The sequence below is a fragment of the Corythoichthys intestinalis genome, chromosome 2 (assembly GCF_030265065.1).
Source record: "Corythoichthys intestinalis isolate RoL2023-P3 chromosome 2, ASM3026506v1, whole genome shotgun sequence".
Classification (NCBI taxonomy): domain Eukaryota; kingdom Metazoa; phylum Chordata; class Actinopteri; order Syngnathiformes; family Syngnathidae; genus Corythoichthys; species Corythoichthys intestinalis.
In genome coordinates, this window is record NC_080396.1 from 7974529 (window position 1) to 7999817 (window position 25289).

A 25289-nucleotide genomic window follows, 5' to 3' on the forward strand; every position below is an offset into this window, starting at 1 on the left:
ATAGAACGTATTTATACGTTTTTGGGAGCAAATGAGTTAATATAAATGAATAAATTTTTAAACTATAGATTTTTTGATCGTGCCTTTTTTTTTTGTTTTTTTTTTTTTGTTTTTTTTTTGACCCTGCCTTTTAAAAGGATCGAACTCGGGAATCGTTCGGAACCGGAATCGAAACATGGAACCGGAATCGATCAATTTCAAACGATGCCCAACCCTACTTATATATGGATCAATATTCGTTAAACATGGCAAGACATATCCTTTAGCGCAGCACCATCTAGTGGATGTATAATGCAGACTACTACTACCACTATTACAACTGTGCCTTATCATGCTGTGTGCCCTATATATGAAAAGTTTTCAAATAGGCCATTAATTGAAGTAGGGGTGCACGATATCAATTTTTTAAAACCGATTTCAATAACTTCCTGCTCCTCAAAGCCGATACCGATATCGATAACCGATAATAAATATGTAATTTTTTAAATGTATAACCTCAGTTTTTGAACACCTGGAGGTTAAAAAAAAATAGTGGTGGATTCAACATAGATTTGCCTTTGATCTAATCAGATTTTTCATAATGACATGAACAAAACAGTGCGTTTCACTTCTGCATTGCCCGACAGCCAGCTAAGAATGAATGCACTTCCATAAACCACAAGGCTTGCTTTTATGGGAAGACACTCGTCTTAATATTGTGAAAGTACAACAGAAAAATACACATATTCAATACTCAATATACAACAAACTGTACAATACACAACTATTATATGTATAGCATAGCACTAGCTTGAGCTACTAAAGCATTGGCTGGCTTCTATAACACAACTTATGAAGTTCTGTACATATGACCCTTCACCACAGAAGTAAACATATTTTGCACATCCATATGTACTAGTAAACATAAAATACTTACGTATATTTCTGAGGCGGAGACGTGACAGAAAGCATTCATGACTGTCAATGCTACCGCTAGACACCGCAAAAAATAGGTGCATTGAATTATTCTGACCAGCAGGTGGGAGCAATGCCCCGCAAATGGTCAACTGATTTTCCATACTATTGTGTAAACTGCAGAGCCAGAACAGTACATATTATCGATTCTATAATAAATGTTATTGGATTTATCGGGATGACATCATAATTCCTATTATGGGACCGATAATTATCGGAGCAATAATTATTGTGCACCAGTAAATTGAAGGTGCACCTTATAATCCGATACGCCTTATAGCCTATATCAGGGGTGTCCAAACTTTTTTCAAAGGGGGCCAGATTTAGTGTGGTAAAAATGTGGGGGCCGACCTTGGCTGACGTCCTTTACATAGAAAAATATATTTAAGCAAATTTTAGCAAGCCATTATTTGTGTGACATTTGCTTTATTATTGTTTTTATTAATAATTTCAACATTCTCGCAACTAGCCTTTTTGGCGTTCTCTTTCAAGTCTTGGGCTCTCGCGAAATACCGCTGCTGTAAAATTAAACTAGCTTCAAGTTGCTTCAATTTCTTGCGATGTATCTTCCCTGTAATCCTGTCGTGTGTTAGGAGTGGGAACCTCTTGGTACCTCACGATACGATACGATTTGCGATACAAAGCTCACGATAACGATGATCTGACGATATGGCGATACAATGATTATCGATACATTGGTTGAGAAATCATTCTAGGATATTCTACAAACAAGTAATTAACAGAAAAACAAGCTTCTAGTGTGATTTGGAAGTAGTTTATCACTAGTAGACGTCCAATCCATTTTAACTGGGAGGGTGGTAGCGAGTTCATTCGCTGCCATCCCTCCCACTTCAAACGGATTGAACGTCTATTGCTGTCAGTGGCAGTCAAATCCAGGCAGTTAGGTAATTTTGTGCCATTTAAGGTCTCACTGGAACAGCACCAAACAAAAGTTCCAGCATCATCACCCTGTCCAATGCAGATTCTTGACTCTTGACACCTTGTCCAATGCAGATTCTTGACAAGGTGATGATGCTGGAACTTTTGTTTGGTGCCGTTCCAGTGAGATTTACAAAGATGACTGCCTGAAGAAAACATCAAAATTCCCTCAGTCCTTGATGATATGGGGCGGCATGTCAGGCAAAGGCACTGACGAGATTGCTGTTGTTAAATCTTCTAAATAAGATGCACAAGTTTTACATTGACATTTTAGACAGCTTTCTTATCCCTTCAATTGAAAATATGTTTGTCATTTACCAAGATGACAATGCATCATGCCACAGAACTGAAACTGTTAAATCATTCCTTGGAGAAAGACTCATCCAGTCAATGTCATGACCTGCAAATAGCCCAGATCTCAACCCTATTTAAAACAATATCTCGATTCTTGTCAGGAGCATATCGATAACCTTTTGGGATACATAGTATCACGATATATCACCATTTCGATATTTTGTCACACCCCTAGTCAGTGTGTCTTGTGGTCATATCGCCTCACATTGAACTCTTTAAAAACAGCGAGTGTCTCTTTGCAATTGAGGGAGACACAGTTGTTGCGTATTTTAGAGAAGAAGTAGTCCAATTTCCACCTATTCTTGAAGCTTCGGCCGTCGCAGTCAACTTTCTTTTCTTTGTTGATTGTTGCCATTTTAGAAAATTGGGAGTAAAAAGTCACACGGGGTAATGTTGCTTAGAGTGCTGGTGCCTTTTAGTGGGTAAATGATGAGCAGCATTTAGTGTGTAAGCTATTTCATATGCTGGTAGCAGTACTGCCGACCAATTTATTAAGTCTGTGTGTGGGTCAGACGTCATTGATTTTATGAAAGAGGCTGGAGGCCGGATGAAATTTGACCACGGGCCGCATTTGGCCCCCAGGCCAGACTGGCCTATATGGATGAATACTGGTTAATAAAGCCATGACATTTCCTTTAGCGCAGCACCATCCAGTGGATGTATAACGCAACACCAACCAATACTGCTAATACTACTACTGCACCTTATAATGCAGTGCACCCTATATATTAAAAGTAGGGCTGTCAAACGATAAAAATTTTTAATCGAGTTAATTACACCTTAAAAATTAATTAATCTTAATTAATCGCAATTCAAACAATCTATAAAATATGCCATATTTTTCTGTAAGTTAAATATATATTCTGTAAAATGTTGGAATGGAAAGACACAAGATGGATATATACATTCAACATACGGTACATAAGGACTGTATTTGTTTATTATAACAATAAATCAACAAGATGGCATAAACATTATTAACATTCTGTTAAAGCGATCCATGGATAGAAAGACTTGTAGTTCTTAAAAGATAAATGTTAGAACAAGTTATAGAAATGTTATATTCAAACCTCTCTTAATGTTTTCGTTTTCATAAAATTCTTAAAATTTTCAATCAAAAAAATAAACTAGTAGCCCGTCATTGTTGATGTCAATAATTACTTACACAATGCTCATGGGTGCTGAAGCCTATAAAATCAGTCGCACCCAAACGCCAGCAGAGGGCGGCAAAACTCCATAAAAGACAATTGACAAGTGGGCATTTCACTCTACTGTCATTTAAATCTGTTTGAGCGGGACATGTGCGTTAATTGCGTCAAATATTTTAACGTGATTAATTCAAAAAATTAATTACCACCCGTTAACGCGATAATTTTGACAGCCCTAATTAAAAGTTAGTTTTAAAATAGGCTATTCATTGAAGGTGTGACTTCGATACTCCGAAGCGCCATATGTTGCGGAAAGTACAGTATTTACTAAAAAAAATATATGATTGCTACCAGCGCTTCGCACTCAAAATGGATTAGACGCCTTTCGCCGTCAATGGCATTGAAACATGAGGAATGCCAGCCATCCCAGTCAAACTTGTGATTAAATAAACCTATTCCTAGATCCATCTTTTCACAATATTAGATATTTTAATGAAATTAAGACTCCCCGCCATGCCGTGATCCGTAATTATTTTCCCAATTAGATGCTACGAAGTGATTAAAGGCGCATTGCGATGAAATGGAGGAGGTCACTGGTCTGCTCTCATTATGTACAGGCAGAAAATTGTTTCCAGCAGATCCATTAAGCTTGTAATTTGCTTCAAGTAGATTGCCTTCTTACAGAATGTCTCCGTTCAGCATGTGCGCCGGGCGGTATTTCAGGTCCTTTGAGTCAAGTAGGATTAGCCGTAGCCTGGTGGACTTGTGTGAGAAGCAGGGTGCCAGCTTTATTGGGACGCTAGCCCAGTGAACAGCTCGGCCTCTCAGCGGCCAACGCCTCCCCATCGACTCTCCACCTGCTGTTTGAGCACCTAGCAGGCCGTAGTCGTGCGGTTACTGTCCACTCTCCTTCAATGCAGGTTTGCTTCGCTCTCTTTTCCCTCTTTCTCTGTCTCTGCCGCCTCATTCTATCTCTTCCATGTCCCCGAATGCCCTTTCCTTCTCTTTCGCTTCCCCCGCCTCCATCCTAAAGCAGAGTAGCTAATGAAGAGACCCATTTAGACGCCGACTTTGGTTCATACAGCCCTCCGTAGCCTCGGCCGCTGTGACTGGCTATTTGGGCTCTGACATCACACGGGGGCCAGCTGTTGATTTGGCGCTGTCTCCAAGGCTGGTTGGCTTGATGGGTTGTGGCAGGTAGACTTGTGCTTGCGCAGCATCCTTCCCTCCCTCCCTCTTTGTGACACCCACTCCCCTTCTCCCTCTTCTTTTAGATCCCCTTCTCCCCTTCCCACACGCTCACTCTTTTGCGCGAGTGCAGGAGGCAGCCGGCAGCTGCCGGAGGAGCGAGCTGGGAGGCGACTCCAGCCTCTTCTCCAGCTTTTAGTGCCTCCTGTACACAATGGAAGCTAAAGAGACGAGTTACGCTGGGGACGGAGGGCAGGTAGGTTCAGCTGTTTCCTGCAGCACATTCTTTGCCATTATTATACTTTAGGTTAATTCATTTAGAAATCCGTCGATTCTACAAGATATGTATTAGTATATATTCCTCTGCCTTTGTGATATCTGTGCTAGAGTTGGAGCAAGTGTGTTGTTGAAGTGATATTTTCCATGCTATATTAGGACAGCGTCGCTCAGCCAGTCTTCTCAAAACCTACCCGAGCTTTGTTTTTCAAAACGGAATAATCGAACAAAATGAGCCAGTAAAAGGTCTCACTCTTCCTTATTTTCCAGCAGGTGCAAATGGACTTTTAAATGACTACTGCAGACTTTTCAACTTATGTTCTCACGAGGCAACGCAGTGTATAACTTGCATGTGAGTTTTCTCAGTTTTATTGTGTCTGTTAATAGATTAAGATATTATTTTTGCTAATCTGAAAAAACAGCAATTTAATAGGTTCACAACTGTAGCCTGCATGAACCAAAATTCGCTTTTCACATATGTGGACACCAAGGTTCAATTACAAATTTTTATATACATTAGGGCTGTCAAACAATTAAATTTTTTTATCGAGTTAATCACATCTTAAAAATTATTAAATCGTAATTAATCGCAATTCAAACCATCTCTAAAATATGCCATATTTTTCTGTAAATTATTGTCTGAATGGAAAGATAAGACACAAGACGGATAAATACATTCAACATACTGTACATAAGTACTGTATTAGTTAATTTTAACAAATCAACAAGATGGCATTATTATTAACATTCTGTTAAAGCGATCCATGGATAGAAAGACTTGTAGTTCTTAAAAGATAAATGTTAGTACAAGTTATAGAAATTTTATATTAAAACCCCTCTTAATGTTTTGTTTTAATAAAATTGGTAAAAAATTCAATCAAAAAATAAACTAGTTGCACGCCATTGTTGATGTCAATAATTACGCAATTCTCATGGTGCTGAAACCCATAAAATCAGTCGCACGTAAGCGCCAGCAGAGGGCAACAAACACCAAAAAACACAAGTAACAAGTGGCCATGACACTGTGCTGTCATTTTAATCTATTTGTGCGTTAACTGCGTCAAATATTTTAATGTGATTAATTTTTAAAAATTAATTACCGCCCGTTAACGCGATAATTTTGACAGCCCTTATATATATATATATTTTTTTTTTGTAATTATTGATCATCATATTTTATATCTTTTATGACTGAAAACAATTGCAGATCAATCAAATCTTATTTTTTCTAAAAATAAGATTTCATAGTCATATTGTTTAATTTATATTAATATTGACAACAACAGACGTCCAATTCATTTAAACTGGGAAGACTGCACATGTTTCAGTGCCATTGACAGTGTTAGACATCCAATCCATTTTCCAATCCAGAACAAATCGGACGTCTAGCGCCGTCAATGGCAGCAAATGAGTTAATCACCCAGATTGATATTCCCAAGAAGTTTTCCTCCGGGACCGGTAATGGATTACCTACATGCTCCGCTGCAAATGTAATTTATTAATGCCGGCTCTACCGCAGCGTCCCGTGCTCGCATCACCATATGTGACCCGGAGGCAGAGCACGTCATGCAATTAAGGGCTCGTTTATGCTTTTTCACTTAATTTACCCGTCCGTTTCGCTGGCAGTTCCTTAAAACGACGTGGGCTCTGCTGCCCTGAAATTAAGGGAAGCAGGGGATGAAAGTGCTATCGTTTCATTGGCTTTGCACTAATGGCTTTTCAGCTCCCTTGTCAATAGCTTGCAATTAAAAGAAATAGCGAGGAAATGGTAGATTAGTTAGCCAGCAGAGCGAAACGCAAAAATCTATTTTGTTGCAGCGCCATGAGTGTAAAGCTGCATTAGTATCCTAATTAGCTGTTTATTGGGTGGTTCATTTTATTAGCCTGGGTGTGTGTGCTGTGCCAAAGAGAAAGTGGCTTTTGGCATGTCGTGCGCAAGTTAGGAATTAATTGTACTGCTTCGATAACTGACTAATTGGCCAGATTTGATTTCTTTCTTATGGGTAAAAATCAGGGGATGTTTTGACTGTATTTTTTCGCAATTAAAAATGAAGAGTTGTTAGACACAGCTTTGTCTTTGGGTTGTGATGATTTAGTTTCACAATGCCTTATACTTAGGGAAAAGTTGCAGCTGACTATTATTGTGGATATTTTTTTTTTCACATTGTTAGGGCTCGTTAATTTTCCTGATTTTTGAGCTGCGGCCAGAGTTAAACTTGGATGATAAAACTGAGGGACCTTCTCCTATACTCGTCCCGGTTTTAGCTGATCCACGCGGAACATAGCGGAGGTGTGCGAGCGAAAGATCAGAATTAGCGAGAGAGGCAGATGTGTGCTGGATGTGAAGAAGAACAACAACTGTCAAAACGGGACTCCAGCACCAAGCTCTGGCGCGTGTCATGTCACTCGCAGACACTCGCATGCTTCACAGAATTTCTCATTAGTCTGTTGTCTGCCTAATTGTCGACGAGAGTGGTCCGTTAAGAGCTCGGAATATGATTAACTCAGAGCAACATCACGATGAAGATGGCTGTTTCGCTCCCATCTTTACAAGCAATGTTCTTCATGAGAAATGAAATTACACTTGAACAATAAGTACAACCCCAAAAAAATCTGAATTTCATTGGTAATTATGATATGAACTCCTTTGTTTTCTAATTAGCCTGTAATTTAAAAATGATCAGTATTTTGCTCAGATTAATCGCTGCTTTTTGTATTAGTCTGTAATGACGATTTTGTGTCGTGAAGAGGTGAGGTGACGCCGAACGACGCCTGGAGGGAGCCACTTCAGTGTTTTTGCTCTATTGTGATTGTAATAGTAGGGAACCACTCCCTGTCGGTGACAGCTCATTGCCTTAGGACACACAAATGGATGAATATGCCAAATAAAATGCCATTTCAAAACCGTGGTGTTGCAATCTAATATAGCACCGTTTGCCATCTGAGCCAGCCTGTGTAAAATTAACACGAATGTCTCAATTTGAGGTTATAAAGGAAAGTGCCAATGCTGCGACGGCAACGTCCGCTCTCTTGGAAAGGCGGCTGCAGTTTTACCTTTGTATGTCACTTATATTTTTTTGTGATGGTTTCTCTTAAATATGAAAAGCTGGGGTTAGTGTAAAGGACCGTATGGAAGATATCTTTTCGCATGTTGCTGCCAGTAGAGATGAAACAATATGAAATTTACAATTTGCACTCAACAGAATTGTCAATGTTATTATTTTATCACATTTTAGAATATATAATACAAAAAAAAAAAAAAAAACCTCCAACCAACCAAAGACCTCATAAAATGATAGCGATGAGAAAAGATTTGATGGGTTGTCGTCCCCCTGCAGTGCCATTACATTAATTCTCTGCATACATGGAAATGATCCTGCATTAATTTTCTATCTAATGTAATGTATACTCTCACTGCTGCCTTAGTTGTCTTTGTAAGCGACTACATTTTGCGGTCATTTGAAGCGCTTTATGACATGTTTCCTCCCACTGTAACCTGCATTTTTATACGCGTAGCGGATGCTGTCTTTGCTGTTAATGTTCTCCTAGCGTTAGCGTTGTCTTTGTCTCCTGTAACAATGCATACTGTCTAGAACCCTGCTGCTTCTCAGAGATGCAAAATAGCAAGAAAGATCCTTTAGTTCAAACCTAATTAAGACTGTAACTTATTGATTGCCATTGATGGCACTAGATGTGAAAACATATTTTTACACCTGAGTCCGAGTCACCTGATTTTGACAATTTGCCGATACGTAGGCCTGTCGCGATAACAAATTTTAGTGTGCGATAATTTATCTCATAAATTATTGCGATATGCGATATTATTGCGCCCCCCCCCCCAATTTTTTAAAACCAATTTACAATAACACCGTGAGAATACAGTGTATATTAATAGATCAAGTACACTAATTTAAACGCGATAAATATTTACTCTTAAATTCAAAAATACTTTTTAAGAAATCACAACTAAAAACAATAGACCATGTCTCTTAAGTAAAACACAACAATATTCATACTGCACAGAAACACAGAATAAATAAAATGTGTTTTTCAAGGAACAAAAAAATTGCACTTAAGCATTTAGGCAAATAAAAACTTTTCCCCTCATAGCTTCTGCAATGGTGTTCCATAGGGATGCAACGAATTGGTGTGGTTTTCGATACGGGGGACACGATTTTCGATCCGATTCAATACATTTAATGCTCTGAAAAAAATAATAAAAAAGTGTTGTTGTTTTGGTTTTTTTTCTTTGCTAACGAGCAAAAATTAAATTGCCATCATATAAACATGCATTTTAGTGCATAATATTTATGTGCTTACTTCTTACTGATCTGAAAAAAAATTGTATAAAAGTGTTGAGAACAATCTTTACTGTTTGAAAAGTGAGGCGGGGCACACTGTTGGTTGCTACAGCTCTCTTAGCAGCTAGGTTTACTACATGAGCAAGACATCCTATTTGTGGTCCAAATCTATCTGAGTCATGTACTGAATTAACAATATTTGCAACATTATCTATAGTCACTGGTACGGATTGATTTGGCCTTCTTAACTTCCATTAAGTCATGACAGTTTAGAATTCATCGATGTAGTATATGGACTACGTGTCCCATAATCACTCTGGGCTCACGTAGCCAATGGCATGGGACGTAGCACATCTAGTTTGCCATTTCATATCTAGTGTGTGCGCGCATTAAAAAAGTTAGCAAACGCTGCTGTAGTCACGTCTGTTCATTACTGCACAACACCAGCATATGACAATCGACTTTCATAAACAGGACGAGTTTGAAGCACAGCGCTCTTAATTTGCCACTCAATGTTCATCATTTCCATTCAGCTGTCCATTGTCAAAACGAGGTTGTTGGTAGCAGCCAAGTCGGTAACAATGTTTTGGCGAACTTCCTTGTAAATATTCGGCGTTGTGCCGAAAAATAGCCGCCCTGCGTGAAATGTCACCCCTGACGGCAGCGCCCACACGTCAACAACACCGGCGCGCCAGAGATGGTCCGCAGTCAATCCGGAGCACTGACGCGGCTGCTATACGTTGAACAAAAGGATATAATGGGAACGATTGGCTCCAGCGCTATTTTTAGCCGGACCTGGAACGAAGATGCGTTTTGCGCATTTGGTAACAAGGAATCCGAACTTTTAACAGCACGTCCGCCACACACGCGTACGCACGTGCACGCGGGGCGATAAATCGCAGCGGAAAAATTGCCGCCTTCATTTTTAATTATCGTGCAATAAATAGAATTATTGTATACTGAGACAGGCTTACCGATACGGTCCCGTTCCGATACCAGAATATTAAAAAAAAAAAATTTTTTTTTTAATTTGAGTACTGTACTTTTTACTGTAATTCCTCTAAAACCTACATATGTTTGTATCGTTTGGCAATGCCATTGTATTTCAGGCTTGTTTTGTTACTTTTTAGCCCTTAAAAAAGTAAAATATATATATATATATATATATAAATTAGGCCTGAATGATATTGGGGAAAAAATAACATTGCAAGATATATTGCCAAGGCTCCAAACTTAAATTTTACATTGGTTGCACCCAACTTTTTTCTTTGGATGCACCAAAGCAAAATGTATGCGCACAGAACTGTGAGGTGTACGTGCTAACCACTGTTCCACCGTGCTGCCTTCATAATGTGAATTATTTTTAAACAGGAATAACGTAGAAAAATGCTTGCACCTAACTTTTTTCTATAGATGCACTAACACAAAATGTAGGCGCACAGAACTGTGAATCAGACGTGCTAACCACTGTTCCACCATGCCGCCTTCGCAACGGTAAATGGTGTTATACTTGGATAGCACATTTCCACCTTTCACGGTACTCAAAGCGCTTTACACTAGGTAGTGCCATCTACCTACTGGTGACGCAGCACCAGGAGCAATGTGGGGTTCAGTATCTTGCTCAAGGATACTTAGGCGAGTTCATCAGGGCAGAGAATCGAACCCACAACCCCTGGGTGGACGACTACTCTACCACTGAGCCACTCCATCGTAATGTGAATTATTTTTAAATGGGAATAACGTAGAAACATGCTTGCCTTTATTAAATGCTTCATTGAGTGAGTCCACTCAAATTAACTCATTCACTCCCAGCCATTTTCACCGGAGCCAAGCCCTTCGCTCCCGGCCGTTTTGCTGGATTTTGACTGATTTTGCAAGGCCCACAGAAAATTCTGTTCTATTGCTATATAAACATGGAACCCACCAAAAGAAAGATTAGACTCTCTTCTTTCAGCAGGAAAAAAATGTTAGTTCATATCTATTTCCATTCTTTAGAAATCAGCATTAGAAAATAGCTTAGTTTGAGCAATTTTCCAATTTCTGATGAAAAAACTGAGAAAATGAGCTTTTTGTAAACACATACATTTCAAACATAACTTTGACTTTAACGCAGCTATTTTTTGCTTTAGTTACATCCCAAACCTCTCAATAATGTTTTCCTCATAAAAAAAATCATAAAGAACAAGCCAAATAGAGCTTTTGATAGCAAAGTAACAATTTATTTACACTTGACTAACTGAAAGATGGTGCTGTTGTCGCCGAGATGACGCTGTTGTCGCATCATCAGCCGGGTAAACTTTTCCCTCATCATTGCCTGTCTCATAAAGATGGGGGTTTTTTAGTCTCTGCGGGGTCTGCTCGGCGAGCCCGCTGCATTTGTGGTCCCAGTCGTTCTGCTCGGTCGTCCAGCGCCTGGCATCCCGGGCGTCCTCTCGGTTGTTCTGCTCGGTCGTCCGCCGCCTGGCATCATTCTGCCAGCGCTCCGACCGTGCTACCCGGCCGTCCGTTGCTGTTGAATCGGGTTGCGGGTCTTATCAAATGCGCTATTGCCCTCCCCTGGCCAGTTTTATTGCTTTAAAATTGATTTTCAGCTTTGTGCTGTGGAGCTCAGTTGAATCAGGACCCAGAGATGTTTTTTATGAAAAAAAAAAAAACGTAAAAGACTTATAAATACTTACTTATAAACTTATAAAGACTTATTAAAAATTAGTCTTTGGGACACTGAAACAATTAAAAATAGAACGTATTTATACGTTTTGGGGAGCAAATGAGTTAAAAAGTAAAAAATAAAAATACAAATTAGGCCTGAGTGATATTGAAAAAATATTAACATTGTAAGATATATTGCCAAGGCTTCACACTTACTTTTTGCAATGGTTGCACCCAACTTTTTTCTTTGGATGCACCAACGCAAAATGTAGGCGCACAGAACTGTGAGGTGGACGTGCTAACCACTGTTCCACCGTGCCGCCTTCATAATGTGAATTATTTTTAAACAGGAATAACGTAGAAAAATGCTTGCCTTTACTAAATGCTTCATTGAGTGAGTCCACTCAAATTAAGGGCACTTTCACACTACCACTGTTTGGTCCTTTTTAAACGGACCAGAGTTCTTTTTCTCAGATGGTCCACTTCGTTTTGTAAAGGGGAACGTGCATCCAAACTCGAGTTTGTACCAAAGAAACGAACTCTGGTCCGCTCAAAAATCGTGGGTCTTGGTCCGCTTTAAGCGCACACTGCTTCGCTTATGAATGCAAGCGGACCAGGGTGCGATTATGCTACATTACGTGCAACTGCCGTGAGGCTCCATGCTCCCTCCTGTCCCAGGAGGGAGGTATTTCCTCTTCTAAATGTGTCCAATCAATGAGTGCACCTTTCATCCATGTGATGCTATTCGGAAAGTTCGGTTAGCACAGTGCTAATTAGAGGTGTGCGAAATTTCCGATTCTTAGATTATTCACAATTCAGCCGTGGAAGATTCGAGAACGATTCACAAACATCCAAATTCCGATTATTGAAATATCTCAACTATAGCGGAACTAAAACACAGTCAACGCGGTCTTCGGGACGCAATGAGGAACGGACCAAGAGTAAACATCATGCTCAACTCATGCCACTAGATAAAAAAACAATAATACCTGACTGCGGCCGACAGCCGCTACAAACTACGCCCACATAATCTTACGGTAGATATCACGTGATAGATGCGAACTAGATGCGAAATGACAGACTCACCGGCATTAGTAAACAGCCGCCATCTTAAAGCAGTAGACTTCTATGAAAGGCTGTTGTAGCGAACCTTCCAAGCGAACATAATTAACTTTTTATCTAAAATACTCCTAAATGGGCAAAATCTTGACTTGAATCAATTTTTAAATGATGATACAGTTTGAAAAATTTCATGTCGAAAGTAGAAAGTTGACACAAGGAAAATTATGGAATACCAGGAGCGATTTTAACAACTAACGGTCTATTAAAAACATTAAATTAATTGAATGTACTTTAAAGCTACTGATACAGAATGGGGACTTGAGTGTGTCATTTACTCTTTTGAACTATTAATTTGACACTGAAATAGTAGTTTATTTAAGCCTGAGAGGATTTTTTTTCATTTTTTTGTAGCTAATGTACGAAACATTAAAAGCAGCTAATAGCTGGGGGGCATCAATAATTGTTTTATAATCGAACCGTAGCCCCTGAATCATAATCAAATCATTAGGTGCCCCAAGATTCCCACCTCTAGTGTGAATACTGAACCTTTGCAACAAGTCTTTGTCAAGTGTTGTTGCGAGGTAGCTCTCCATCCAGACTCTGGTCCTCTTCCACTACTGTGAAAGTGCCCTCACTCACGCTTTGACGCTCACGCTGCCAAAACAGCCTCACTTGAATAAGTTGCCACAGACTGGTGTGTAACAAACTAAACAATGATTGACACATTTGCGCCTTTGTTCGTAGAGCTAGCGAGCCTTCTCTTGCTAGATCAAAGCTAGAAACAGGTCAATCATCGTTAACTCTAAGTACCAAAAACTAGCTGGTGGCCAAGAAAAATAAAAAGTTTGGACGCACTGCTTAGCTAGCAGGAGGGAGGTGAGAGGCTGTACGAGCATGAAGCAGAAAAACAAATATATTTTTTTAAACTAAAAACCTAATCCTTTTGACCCAATTCCAATCCTCCAATGTCGCGATCAACCAGATTTCTGATCACGTGATCGGATCAGGACATCCCTAGTATCCATCCAAACCAATAAAACTAAATGCAAACACTTTCAAAACAAACCATTACAACGCCACTCTAATTAAGCGAATCCTCAAAGCAGAAAAAAATGATTCGAAGCTTTTTTCCTAATCGAATTACACAAGTTAATCGATTAATCGTTGTTTCGTTGAGTTAAAACCATTTTGACTGGGAGCGGCTGGCCTTGAGTTTTTATATTGTTGGTTTTTATGCCCAAAAAGAGTTGGTTTCTTTGTGTAATTACTTTTCATATGGCTGACAGCACAAAAAGGGTGAGAGAAAAAAATATTTAAATTATATATTTAATTATACTGTATATTTAAATTATATATTAAAATAAGTTTTACACTTTAGTTACGTTACGTATGTTCAATTTTTAACAATTTTTTAAAACTTTTTTGAGCGTGAAAAAATTGTACATGAAATTTTGGGTGGAACATTTTATTTTTAAGCCATATCGCCTCACCCTCAGGTACACTTGTATACCAAATATTACTAGCCCTGCAAGCAGGACTGAACGGGCTCTCGCAGTTTGGCGCAACTCGGTCGGCATGCAGATAGGTTTGGTGGCAAGTCGTCCCCCTCTAATCATTTAATGAGAACCTACCTAACATGCATGAAACTGGGCTCAATCCCAAATGCCCGATTTCCAGTTATGTTTGGAATATGAGTACAAGAGACTTTTTAGAGCAGTTTTGGACAAGGTATTGACCCCCCGAATTTCATGGCTCGACGTTGAAAAAACCTAATAGGAGAGGCCTTTTTGAAAACTCACCCTTTTGGTAACATCTTATGTCTCATGAAGAGTCTCACCAATTTTGAGGAGGATCCAACTGACTGGCTCGGCGCAATGGTCTGAAACGTGCACGCTGGTTTTCGACTAAAATGGCATGTTTTTCAACATTCAATCCAAAATACCCGATTTCCTGTTGGGTTTGGAATATGGGTGCAAGAGACTTTTTGAAGCAGTTTTGGACGTTTCGATGTTGAAAAAACATCAAAGGAGAGGCCTTTTTTAAAAATTAAAGGGGGCGCTACTGAGTCATTTTGTTTCATTTTTTCGCAGCGTTGCTAAATTATTGAAATTTACGCGAAGCCGTATGTATGTTAAATTTTTGATGAGTTTTCAAGCATGTTCAGGCCTTCAAATGGGCCGTTTTCATTTGCCATGAAAAAAGTACAAACATTTGCATTACAATAGGGCCTTCGCACGCTTAGTGCTCGGGCCCTAAAATATGGTGGACTATATGACCCAAAAATGTGATGTCCATGTATGTGGTTAGGTTGTTTATTTATTTATTTATTTATTTATTTATTAATAATCACAAACATTCACTTGCCTTATAAAAGGTTAATAACATAATAACTGAAACTTTACCACCAAACTGGTAAAGCGTAAAGTCTTTCATCTTTAGCGCCCACCCATCATCGCCTCTCTCTGCCGGAGGCTACGGCATCATGTGAAGGAAGATTATAGAGTTAGCAGGGATTCCACTTGACCTTTTTGGGCTCTGAAAGAGGGGTGAAACAAAAGACCATGTTATGAGCAGTAGCCAGCCCCTGGCACCATTGGGTGCCAGCATTGGCACTGTGCCCCACCCATTCAGTGCAGTGGAAATTTGAGAAAGCAAAAGAGTTGATGTGATGAAAATGTGTAGTATCTTGTAATCTGTATTCTTATTTGCCTCATTGGAAACTAAGATTTTACAGCCACTTAACATAAGTAATGTCCCAGTGAATTGGAAATGTTATGTGGGGAACAGTTACTAGTTGAAATGCAAAGCTACCATCAATAATATTCCTTTTTTTATTTTCTTTCGATTGTGTTTCTTCGGAGTGCCGCCAAACCAAAACCGACACCGTTGATATACCAAAATGACTCCAGTCCCTGACAAAAGTCTTGTTGCTTATCCAATTGTAGAAACAATTGCTAATAACCTGACTTTTAATTATTCAATTAGCTTTCATGTGAGCCATTTCTGAAACCAAGACCCTCCCAAATGATGTTGAATGTACAAAAATATATTTTTTTCACTGAAAAAAGATTTATCATTTAATGAAGACATAAAAGTCCAATTTTGGCAAGACAAAAGTTTTGTCGCCTACAGAAAGTAGTGTGAAAATTGAACAAAAAATGTACTTCAAATACAAAGATATGTTACATAACATAAGCGAATTAAGTAGTGGTGCTGTGAGATCCAAATTAAATATTTTGAATTACTTCCATGGGCTTCGGCAAGGATTCATACAATTTATTGATGAAGTCATCAGGAACATCAAAGAAAGCAGTCTTGCTTGCCTCCCAGAGTTCATCAACATTTTTGGGTTTCGTCTTCCATGCTTCCTCTTTCATCCTGTTCATGTCTGGTGGCTGGACTGGCCAGTCCTGGAGGATCTTGATCTTCTTTGCCTTGAGGAACTTTGAGGTAGAGATTGAAGTATGCGATGGAGCACCATCCTGCCGCAGAATTTGTCCCTTCTGGATGTAACCCCAAATCATGATTTTGCCACCACCAAACTTCGCTGTTTTCTGAGTGAATCTCAGATCCATGCGGGTTCCAGTAGGTCTCCTGCAATAGTTTGGGCAGCTGTAGTGTAATTCAATGGAAGATTCATATGAAAAATCCATCTTTTGCCACAAAACAGTGAAGTTTGGTGGTGGCAAATTCATGGTCTGTGGTCACATCCAATATGGGGGTCTGCGAGAGATCTGCAGGGTGGAAGGCATCATAAATAGTCTGAAATATCAACACATCTTAGCTGCCTCTTACATTCCTAACCATAAAAAGGGACAAATTCTACAGCAGTATGGTGCTCCATCTACTTCAATCTCTACTTCAAAGTTCCTCAAGGCAAAGAAGATCAAGATCCTCCTGGACTGGCCAGCCTAGTCACCAGACATGAACAGGATGAAAGAGGAAGCATGGAAGACGAAACCCAAGAATGTTGATGAACCCTGGGAGGCATGCAAGACTGCTTTCTTTGATGTTCCTGATGACTTCATCAATAAATTGTATGAATCCTTGCCGAACCGCATGGATACAGTCCTTCAAGCCCATGGAAAGCATACAAAATATTAAATTTGGATCTCACAGCACCACTAGTTAATTCACTTATGCTATGTAACGTATTTTTGTATTTGAAGTACATTTTTTGTTCAATTTTCACACTACTTTCTGTAGCCGACAAAACTTTAGTCTTGCCAAAATTTGACCTTTATGTCTTCATTTTCAGTGAAACAAATGTATTTTTGTACGTTCAATATCATTTGGGAGGGTTTTAGCTTTCATATGAGCCATTTCTAAAACCAATTGAGGAATTAAAAGTCAGGTAATTAATAATTGTTTCTACAAAATGGATAAGCGACAAGACTTTTGTCAGGGACTGTAGAGTTCTCATGCGATGCGGGCTCTTCCATGCGACAACCCAAAAATAACCGTTCACCCAAAAACGTGGGTTTTTTTCACAAAAAAAAGTGAAATGTTAAAACGCTACTTTTCCTAGTTTTGATTCAAATCACATTATTTATACAGTGGTACCCCGACATAGAAACGCCGCGACATACAATCCTTTTAATTCCGACGTAAAATTTGACTCATCATTCGTCACGACACAATTCTACGCTCGACATATGATGACATGCTTGAAATACGACGATTGACAACAGCGTCGCAATCTCATTGTTTTACCCCAAGACTGCAGAACAGCAGATTTTCTTGCGAAAGAAATCAACATGGGTCCAAAGAAGGTTGGTGCAGGTGCAAAATAATAATTCCATTGAACAGGATTTTTTTTTCAAAACATATTAGCAAATTGAAGTATAAGTATAAAGTTAAAATAAATTTTAAAAAATAACAACAACAAAAAAAACTGAAATATTCGAAATAAATGAAAATAAATGAAGTCCTTCAGGTGAGCCTAAACCCACAGCCACAGCTCAACATTAATGCAATCAGAACAAAAATAATTCAGTTTTTTTTTTTTTCATAAAAAGCACGTGTGTATGACTCGTATCACGCTTACATTATCCACACACTCTTTCTCAACACAGGCAGTTTCCAGAGAGAGGAAAAAAACACGTTTTACCATCGCTAGACACGCTAAACACTCTGGAGTTAAGTCTAGTAGCTGGTGGGAAACGTTCATGACAGTTTACTAACCTTTAATTTTGTATTAATACAAAATCATATTGGAGGTATTGCCTCCTCGTTAGCCACCCTCCCCAAATATGTTTTACATGTCGGTTGGCCCTCCGTCTCTAATCCACGGCCGTTTTCTGTAGCCGAAGTATTCCCACACCAGCTATTTTGTTTTCTTCGATGGGGGAAAAAAGTTCAGGAGTTTCACCTCCTCCAGCCATCGTGTAGCACAGCTGACTCACTGACACTGAGCAACAACCGTTGGGGGAGGGTTGAGCCTTGTAGCTGCAAGCTGAGGATTTTTCCCTGTATTTTTGGGACATTAAAAAATAGCAAATACCGAAGGGACGATATGACGGAAAATGTTTGCGGTTTTGAAACCGCGACGTTTTCATACCACAGTATACCTTGAAACCGGTAATCGGCACATGTCTAGTCAGCTAGGATAGGCTCCAGCGTCTCCGCGAACCTCGGGAGAATAAGCGGCTTGGAAAATGAATGAATGAGTGATGGAATATGTCTACGATCTCAACGGTTAAGTTACGGTGACAATTATTTCTATTGTAAAATCGGCAAGGAAGTCACCAGCTTCGTCAGGTTTTTTACTCATTTTTTTCAGAACTTGTGCAACACAACACGGTTACTGTCCGCCGTAAACGACGGCAACAACAACAGGAAAAGTGAAAGTAAAAACCCTAACACACCTCTCTCACTCTCGTCAGCGTGTTCAGCAATAGCATGCAAAACACAACCGCCACATTACAACCCAATTCGTTAGATTATTCTTCCTATTTGTTTTTATAATTTATTTGTATCCCTATGTCTAACTGCCGTTTGTAATTATGCCTGTGGTGTTTATGAACGATTCAGCGTAGGTTTTTGGGCTGTGGAAATAATTCATCGAATTATAATGTATTCTTATGGGAAAATCCTGCTCGACATACGACCATTTCGACTTACAAACCAGGTCGTGGAACAAATTTAATTGATATGTAAAGGTACCACTGTACATTACAAAATTCAGGACACTAAGGGGTACAAAAGTTCTATCTAGTTTTTGCTGAAATGTTTAGCTCCTGCAAAAATTTTGGCGAAAACCATACATATTCATTTCTAATGGCCAAAATTTCCTTTTCATTTCTAATAACCCTATTCTGCATTCATTTCAATAGCACAAAAACTTTCATTCAGCATTCATTCCTATTGATTTTCAATCCAAGTGACCCGATATCAACAGGAGGTGACCCTGAAATGCCCCCAAATCAAAAGGAAGTGACCCGATATGAACAGGAAGTTACTTAGGGGTTTACCTGCCAAAGCAAATCTACCATAGCAATTTCTATGTTCTAGTTCTTAGTGATATCCTGTGACGATACTCTGTATTGGGGCCCATGCGGCTATTTTTGGTGTATCGGATTTGGTCACAAGATCGTATCCGATCCAGTAGTCACATGTATTTTCAGTACCATCATGCTTTTCGTCTGCCGTAAATCAAACCACTAGGCAAATATTTCTGCTGAGTGAGACTACAGTGATCCCTTGCTATATCGTGGTTCAAACTTCGCGCTCTTAGTCGATCATGGATTTTCATTTAAAAAAATAAATATGACGATTTTGTGTCATATTTCTTTAAAATGTTTATATATCTCGGAAAACACTAAGCTGACTTGAAGTTCCGCTCTGAGAGCCCCAATTTGTCTAAATTTCAAAATTGTCCTATATGCATGTGTGATACATCATTGGAAAGCTTAAAATCTCAATTTTCTGGGGGAAGAAAATTTTTGAACAGGAGGGCATTTAAAATTTTTTTTTTTTTTTTTAATTTAAACAGCAAAACCCTAACTGGAGGCGAGAGCACGCAAGAGCAGAATTAAAGATGCCACAATTTTAACGAGATATTATCGCGTACGTACCTTGTTTCGATCCAAAAACTCCATGTAGCATGTATCACCGAGTGTCAAGACACAGCTGTGAATGGCCATAGCCGGATTTTTGGGGGACTTTATGGGTGAAACATGTTGATATAACAAGGGTCGCGATGCAGAAATTGCAGACAACAAGGAGTGGTTGAGATTTTCGTTTTCATATAGTTAACTTTTTAAACGTTATTTTTCAATTTTTCTTTGTTTGGATCGATTATATAGCATCTAACACAGGGGTGTCCAAACTTTTAGCAAATGGGGCCAGATTTGGTGTGGTAAAAATGTGGGGGGGCGACCTTGGCTGACGTTCTTTACGTAGAACAATATATTTAAGCAAATTTTAGCAAGCCATTCCTTGTGTCACATTTGCTTTATTATGTATTTATTTTTTTAATTAATAATTTCAACAATCTCGCAACTAGCCTTTGTGGCATTCTCTTTCTACACTTTGGCTCTTGTGAAATACTGCTGTAGTAAAATTAAACTAGCTTCAAGTTGCTTCAATTTCTCGCTACGTACCTGTAATCTTGTCGTACATGTCAGTGTGTCTTGTTTGATAATATCGCCTCAAATTGAACTCTTTAAAAACAGTGACTGTCTCTTTGCAAATTAGGCAGACACAGTTATTGCGTATTTTAGTGAAGAAATAGTCCAATTTCCACCTATCCTTGAAGCGTCGGCCGTCGCAGTCAACTTTTTTTTTGTTGATTGTCGCCATTTTAGAAAATTGGGAGTAAAGAGTCACACGGGGTAATGTTGCTTAGAGTGCTACTGCCCTTTAGTGGGTATATGAGGAGCAGCATTTAGTGTGTAAGCTACTTCATATGCTGGTAGCAGTACTGCATACCAATTTATTAAGTGTGTGTGCGGGCCAGACGTTACTGATTTGATGACAGAGGCTGGGGGCAGGATTAAATTTGACCAAGGGCCGTATTTGGCCCCCGGGCCGGACTTTGGACATGTCTGATCTAACATATCGGGGAAAATGCAAAAGTAACAAAAAAAAAAAAAAAAAAATACAATTAAGTGATAATTGTGAGGTAGATATCCGTGAGTTTTTTACAGACGCCAAATTTTTCATTTTGACATAATTTGTTTAAAAGTTTAAAGTATGCGAGTGAATAATTTTTTTAAGTGTTTTTTTTTTTTTTTTAAACTAAATATTAGATATCAATTAATGATTCTAAGCTAAAAAATAAATTTTGAATTATAAGTATAATTACCTTCTTTGTATGGCTAAGTTGAAACAAAAGCGGTTGCGCGACATCTGTAAATGGAGGTTTTCAGGGTAAATCGGATAAATTAAAAATAGTTCGGAGGCTTAGTGCGCCATGAACCTGCTATGGCAGCATATAGACATATTGTTCTGTCAAACACAACAGATCTTTTGGCTTAAAATACAGCAGTTTATTTTAAAGAGGGGTGCAAGAGCAGAAACTGCTTTTTCACTCTTGTCTGTTTTCCGCCATATGCATGTATACATGTACAGATCATTAAAATATTATAAAATATACGTATGGTTTTTTTTGTTCTTTTGGGAAAAAAACATGTCTTATATATGTATATATATCTTGCCAGTGCTGTTGAATCTGAATAAATACATTGAACACCCCCCAAAAAAATGTTTTTTTTTTTTTGTTTTTTTTTTGTTTTTTAATAAATAAGCTCCGCCTCTACTTTGCAGATTTTTTATTTTCTCGGGGGGTCCCCATTAACGGCAAAAAACGAGGGATCGCTGTAGGGCTGTAGCTATCGATTATTTTAGTAGTCGATTAATCGATGAACTAGTTAGTTCGAGTAATTGGATAAACATGAAATTAAAATACCTGAGCTGGGCCTCAAACGGTATTAAAAAAATGAATAAATAATGATCTACATTTGGACAACTAAAGAACAATTGGCTAACTTACATAGCAAAAGTCCACTAGCTTAAATGCAATAAAATACTTTTTTTTTTTTTTTTTTTTTTTTTTTTTTAAAACAATGCTCTTAACAAATGGTCCAGACACATATTCCCTCAAAAATTGGCTAAATATACCTTTAAACTAAATTACGATTGCATTAAAAAACATTATTACATGTTGGTCTTAACAGGGAGCAGCTGGATTTGGCCATGTAAAATGAGGCAAACTAGAGGGCAGTGTCTCCACCCAAATTAATGAAACTAAATGCAAACACTTTCAAATCAAACCATTTCAACGCAAGTTTAATTAAACAAATGCGCAAAGCAGCAAAATTTAATTTGAACCTTTTTTTTCTAATCGAATACTCGAGTTAATCGATTAATCGTTGCAGCACTAGATCGCTGTACTTCTCTTCAGAAACTAATCGTAGTAGCTGACCATGGTTTAATATTTATAAATGTTGCATTTCTTGAGGAGGTACCAGCAGGACTCACTATAATACAAAAAAATATGATTTGTCATTTCCTGGTTACATGATATTTTGCATTATTTGTACTGGTCTAAAAATACGGGTGTCTGCAAAATATCTTGAATAAAAATCTGATTGGAAGTCAAAAAATCAGCAACGGGACATCCCTAATTATTCAATAGTCAGTCACTTGCAGCTTTTAGACATTTTCTTTTTGTCAACTAGTCCCCCTTTGTAGTTGAGCTTGAAAGGAGTCTCCTTTCTACTACATGACAAGCATTTTGACAAGCGTGTGCCACCAAATGGCAAAGGGTTTTCAACGCTGAAATGCTCTATCCTCGCTTTTTATCTGAATACCTAATGCTTCTGTTGCCTCAGCTACATTCCCATCCTCGTGTTCATTGATTATTTATAATGCACAGGCACGAATGGGCCCAAAAATACACACTTGCCATACAGTTGACTGCAAATGCTGATCTGCTGACTATCCTGCCACTGCTGCCACTCCTAACCCTTGACCCGTAAAATGCCACGGCGCTAACACTGGTGCTTCTCTCCATGGCAGGTCAGCACAGGTCATGGGGGTGTCGGGGCCCCTCGTTGCCAGGCAGAGTGGCTGAAGCAGGCATGGAAAAGAAGTATCGGGCAGGATCGGTAGGCCGTGTTGATTTCCCGAACCACCTCATCACTGGCTACGCAACTATACCAGTATGTCCTCTTTTTTTTCTTTTTACATTTAACAAGTTTAGCCAGGGAATACAGCGATGTACAATAGTTTTACCATACCGAATTTGCATATCACTGTATAAATGAACAATTAACAGTTAAATGTGTCAGATTATTCCACTGACCTGAAGTAAATATTACTATTTGTTTTTATTAAGCCCATACATCTAAAAGTTGGTCATTTTTCACCTAAATCAAGAAAAAGTTGCTTTCAAATAATGTTTTGAAGAATATCTATTCTTGAATTTAGAACATTTCTGACAAACAAGCTTTTTAAGATTAAAATATACTAATTTATTGCTTAAAATAAGTGCATTAAGCTTATTTTGAGCTTGCTATTTATCTTATTTCAAGAAATCTAAGTAAAATTTACTTGAAGCACTGGAGTATTTCACCCATTTCTAGAAGATTTATACTGAAAACAAGGGAATTTAGAGAATAAAAATAGGGCCCTGTGTGTCTGCACCTTCACCGAACTCCTTAGACCAGGGGTGCCCAAGTACGGTCCTTGAGCGCCCCTATCCAGCTTGTTTTCCATGTCTCCCTCCTTTAACACACCTGAATCAAAAGATCAGCTCATCAGCAAGCTTTGCAGGAGGCAGACAACGATCTCCATTATTTGATTCAGGTGTGTTGGAGGAGGGAGACAAGGAAAACAAGCTGGATAGGGGCTCTCGAGGACTGGACTTGGGCACCCCTGCCTTAGACTTACTCACCGAACTCCTGGGGTTCAATCGAACCCAGGTGAAGAACCACTGATCTAGTGAATGCATAACACAACCACCACTACGACGACTACTACTGCGCCTTATACATGAAAAAAGTTTTAAAATAAGCCATTCATTGAAGGTGCGCCTTGTAATGCGGTGCGTTACTGTGTTTTTGCGGTGGACATATTCTCACAAACTGAAAATAACTGTATATACAGTGAATTCACCCCCTCGGATTTCTGCAGATATTTAAGTATATCTTTTCATGGGACAACACTGACAAAATGACACTTTGACAGAATGAAAAGTAGTCTGTGTGCATCTTATATAATAATTTATTTTCCCCTCAGAACTCAAAATATAGCCATTAATATCTAAACCCCTGGCAACAAAAGTGAGTACACCCCTATGAAAAAATGCAAATCCCTAAATGTCCAAATTGAGTACTGCTTGTCATTTTCCCTCCAAAATGGCAGAGATTGAAGAGGTGGGGGGGGGGGGTCATTCCCACATCCATGCTTGACTGTAAGCATGAAACACTTATCTTTGTACTCTTCACCTGGTCGCCACCACACATGCTTGAGACCATCGGAACCAAACAAATTCATATTCGTTTCATTAGACCATAGGACATGGTTCCAGTAATCCATGTGCTTTGTTGACATGTCTTCAGCAAACTGTTTGCGGGCTATCTTGTGTAAGTGGAGAGTACTTATATAGCGCATTAACGACATGGTTACCATACCCAAAGCACCTCACATTAGCATTAGCACACATTTACCCTTTCACACACACATTCACACACCAATGATGCTGCTGCCATGCAAGGCGCTGCCAACCCATTGGGGACAAATTAGGGTTCAGTGCCTTGCCCAACGGCACTTCCACAGTGGGCAGTAATTGAACAGCTGACCCTTTAGTACCAGAACAACTCTAGCTACCCACTGCGCCACGGCCGCCCATGTACTGTCTTCACAAGAGGCTTCCTTCTGGGGTGACAGCCATGCATACCAATTTGATGTAGAGTACGGTGTATGATCTGAGCACTAACAGGCTGACCCCCACCTCTTCAATCTCTGCAGCAATGCTGACAGCACTCCTGTAATGAGTCACATGACATTTTGGAGGGAAAATGACAAGCAGTACTCAATTTGGACATTTAGGGATGTACGTAGTTCCCATTTGGTGTACTCTTTTGTTGCCAGGGGTTTAGATATAAATGACTATATTTTTAGTTATTTTGAGAGAAAAATAAATTAACTCTATTGTATAAGCTGCACACAGACTACTTTTCATTGTGTCAAAGTGTCATTTTGTCAGTGTTGTCCCATGAAAAGATATACTTAAATATCTGCAGAAATGCGAGGGATGTACTCACTTTTGTGACGCTCTATAAGTCAGGAGTGTCAACTTCATGGTACGCAGGCTGAAAGCAGCCTGCCAGGGATTCCAATCCGGGGAGTTGTTCTGCTTGACAGGCACGTTGTAGCTCATTCATACTCTACCAGGGAGTCTTAAAATGTC

General features: G+C 39.0%; 1 protein-coding gene across 9 annotated transcripts in view; it reads left to right on the top strand.

Annotated features, from left to right (window-relative positions):
* The window catches only part of LOC130905566 (R3H domain-containing protein 1-like), a 184190-nt gene that overhangs the window by 33828 nt on the left and 125073 nt on the right, over window positions 1-25289 (top strand). Inside the window, exons 1-3 of one of the 9 annotated variants that reach the window (XM_057819118.1) lie at window positions 3736-4592; window positions 4670-4839; window positions 22895-23037. The gene's annotated coding sequence lies outside the window, so the exon portion shown is untranslated. Of the gene's footprint in view, window positions 1-3735; window positions 4840-22894; window positions 23038-25289 lie in introns of those variants that run through there. The other 8 variants (XM_057819109.1, XM_057819101.1, XM_057819141.1 and 5 more) reach the window with 8 other exon arrangements.